General features: G+C 39.2%; 1 long non-coding RNA gene across 1 annotated transcript; it reads right to left on the bottom strand.

Moving 5' to 3' along the window:
- Positions 1–454: 454 nt before the first annotated feature.
- Positions 455–1,932, bottom strand: LOC129679104 (uncharacterized). The gene is made up of 3 exons (XR_008720513.1): positions 1,857–1,932; positions 1,701–1,761; positions 455–523 (listed from the first exon to the last, which is right to left on the bottom strand). It is a non-coding gene; the product is annotated as an uncharacterized LOC129679104 (long non-coding RNA).
- Between the last annotated feature and the right edge of the window lie 1,546 nt (positions 1,933–3,478).

Genomic DNA, 3,478 nt, shown 5'->3' with positions numbered 1-3,478 from the left:
AAAAAAAAAAGCATAGCACAGTAAAATATCCATACATTTCTTTCCTCCGTTACCCATTAGATTCTTACAGGAGGGCTCTATGATATATTCACCACTGAATCTCCAAATTCTAATGTAGTATTAGACATATAATAGATGTTCAGTACGTATTTGTATATAATTAAAACACTTGAAAAACAAAGAAACTGCAAATGTGCATGACATAATAGAGATGAGAAATAAGTCTTCTGCTAATCTGAAATAAGTATTAAATTCTTGGCCAAGGTTGGAGATAAACAATGAACGAGGGCTGGGATGCAGGTCAGAGGGAGAACAGCATGTATGTAGCCCTGTGTTTAGTCTCCAGCACCAACATAAAGAATGAACAGAACCAGAAAGGGGCAGAGGTATGGTGAGAGGCTTTAAACCAAACAGGCCATATACAAACAACTTTAAAAAACAGAGAACAATACTTACTTTCAGTTACTCCCCCAATAGCAAGAGAAATAATAGCTAAAACGTTCTCACACGCTGAGTGATTTACCTACCAACAGAGAAACAATTTCATTAGAATTCAAACTAATTTGTTAACAATAAAGACAAGTTCTCTGAAATTAAGCAGTCATACAGGAATAAAAATACTTTATACAAAATTATTTTCTAAGATGAAAACCCATGAACACCATACTATAAAATATGTCAAGCAGTAAAGAGTGAGTCAATCAAAATCCAGCATGCCTGGGAAAATGGTAACTTCTGCAGGACTAAGACTATAAGCTCACTGGGTACAGAAGGTCTAAGGCTGTGACTAAATGTCAAGAGCACAAGCTAAAAGCAGGGCCTGGACTTAATGTAATGTTGACACTGGAGCCTTGGCTGAGCTCTTATGCAGGGAGGCAGTGCTTAGGTGCTTCAAACTGTAACAGTGAGCATCACAGAACGCACCCTGCCAGAGCTCGAAAGGAAAGTGATTTTCGCAGCACCTCAAACAGAGAAGTGATTACGTCTGAAAAAAAAAAGAATATTGGTCTTACCCAGACTTATCTGAGTAAAAAGAGGGTTACTATATTATGGCTATCAGAAGAGACTCTACCACTATGGAACCCAATTTCTGCTTGACCAAAAATAAACTATGAAAAGTTCCTTTCATTCAGGATCCCTGCTAAAGGCAGTATTTAAATACCTCATGGTTGGATTAAACTTTTTCACAAGCCTTAATTATTTATGCATGCTTATGGATGAGGAAGATCCACAAGAAAATGAGGGCATGGACTCCTAGCTCTATGCTTAACATCCTGGACTAGACCACTTATGCCATTACAGTGTCATCATTTACATAGCAAAGTGTGTGTGTGTTCCTGTGTGTATATGGAAGTCAGAGGACAACTATGATCTAGAGATCAAAGTCAGGCCATGGAGCTCTGTGGCAGGCACCGTGACCTGCTGAGCCATCTTCCTGGGTCAGTCTTTACTTCTTGCTCTTTACGATGGAATGTCAAAACTTTCCTCATGATCAAAGCCTTAAACTGTAGCTGAGCTATCAAAGGCCTTAATTAGGAAATTCTCCTATCCTGTCAATGCCGATTCTACAAGATAAGAGTGCTCATGCTCAGAAAACAGATGTCATCGTTTAAATATTCTAATAATAAAGCAATTTCTAGTAATATGGCTTATTAACTGGCCAGCAAATTTTAACAACAAATAACAGGAAAAATACTCACAATTTCCTCTTCCAGAACACCTCTGAAAGCTTGGTCAAGAGTACATTTTTTTTCATTTTCACTATTAAAAACAAAACAAAACACCTTCATTTCACAAATAGTTCACTAGTAATATAAACATTTATGAAGTCTTTTTTCATGGACAATGTGCTTTACCTGCCAGGTAACTGACTGAAGGCATTCAACAATGGCTTGATATTTTTATTATTCAAGGCCTCTCTGGTAGATTTCTACAAAAATAAAGATGACAAATAAGTAGAAAGCTTTTGCTGTTTACAAAAATTTACCATTCGTCAATTATGTCTAACTAAAAAAAGAAGAGTAAAAATGTTTTTACCTGGGTAATATTTTCTGCCAGTCATTTTTGGCTTTATTTCTAAAGCCACTTACTGACCCCGATCCTTGTCACATGAAGCCTAGCAAGAGCTCCTAATTAAACATTTACATCACAGCTTTCCCTTTCCCTTTCCTATATATCACATCCATGAAAGGCTCCTGCTTTCAAAGAAATAAATCTTGCTAAACATGGTGGAGCATCCTGCAGCCAGCACTGGGGAAGCAGAGCAAGTGAGTCATCAGCTTACGGTCAACCTGGATTCTCTGAGCGCCAGCCTAGCCTGGGTTGCATAAGAAAACCCCGTCTAAATACCAAACCAAACACCAAACCTTTATATGGGTCTTTAATCAATGTTTGGTTCTGAAATTTTGCAGCTCCCTTAAGAGCCCCTGGAGACATGACAGTTACAGCCTTTCTCTCATTCTCTAACCACGCACTGAAGTGTGGCAGTGTTTAAAGTCATTTCCTATCAGCCTCATTGCATCACGTTCACACACACATGCTGTTCTGTGTACCTGTTCGTTCAAAGTCTATACATTCTTTCAGACTCAGCTCAAGCCCTACCTCTTCCAGGCATTTGCTCAGCCAGCACAGTACCAGGGGAATCTAAGTGATGAATAAATAGATGACTGTCTTAAACTGGTCAGAATTTAGAGGACAAAAAGATTGCAGTTTTTGCACATATTTGGAAAGCCGTCTTAGTACTTCATAAAGGCTTCAAATCCGTACAGTAAGTATCCATTCCTGGCTCCATCACTTGGGGATCATTCCTTTGCGTCTCCACCCTCACCAGTTAAAGATGGGTGGTGCTGTACATTGACCCTCACTATGATCAGGGGCGGCGGCACTGCATGGGAACTTTAAAAAATGCAGGATCTCAGTGGAGCAGTGGTGGTGCTCTCCTTTAATCCCAGCATTCATTCAGTTGGTGGAGTCTGTGAGTTCAAGGCCAGATCTACAGAGCTAGTTCTACAACAGCCAAGGCCATTTGGAGAAACCCTATCTCGAAACAGAAACAAACAAAAACAAAATAAAAAAGCAGAATGTCTGGCTTCCACCTTAGGCTTAATGATTAAGTATCTTCATTTCACAAGATTTCCAGGTGATACCACCACACAGCAAAACTTGAAAAACACTAATTCAAGTGTTCTCCAATTACAGAATGCTGTAGTTCAGGGGTAGAGTTCTTTGCTTGTCATGTAGAAAAGAAAGGGAGAAATGTTCCTTTGGGAACAGAAGAAAACGTTTCTAATGACACAAACTAGGCATGATCCCTCAAAAACCAAACCAAACACCTTGCAAAGCAAGAAACGACTTAAGACAACTACTGGTTGTGAAGACTCTCTTCTCTCACAGAATTCTCCTTTTGGCGTCTTTACAACTACCCCAACACAGTTAGACGTCTACGTCAAAACGTGCATGAAATCTTGGTACAAATGGT

Source organism: Psammomys obesus, unplaced genomic scaffold, assembly GCF_907164565.1.
Source record: "Psammomys obesus unplaced genomic scaffold, mPsaObe1.curated_primary_1811, whole genome shotgun sequence".
Taxonomy (NCBI): domain Eukaryota; kingdom Metazoa; phylum Chordata; class Mammalia; order Rodentia; family Muridae; genus Psammomys; species Psammomys obesus.
The sequence above is the reverse complement of the archived record's forward strand: the minus strand, read 5'-3'. Positions and strand labels throughout refer to the sequence as shown.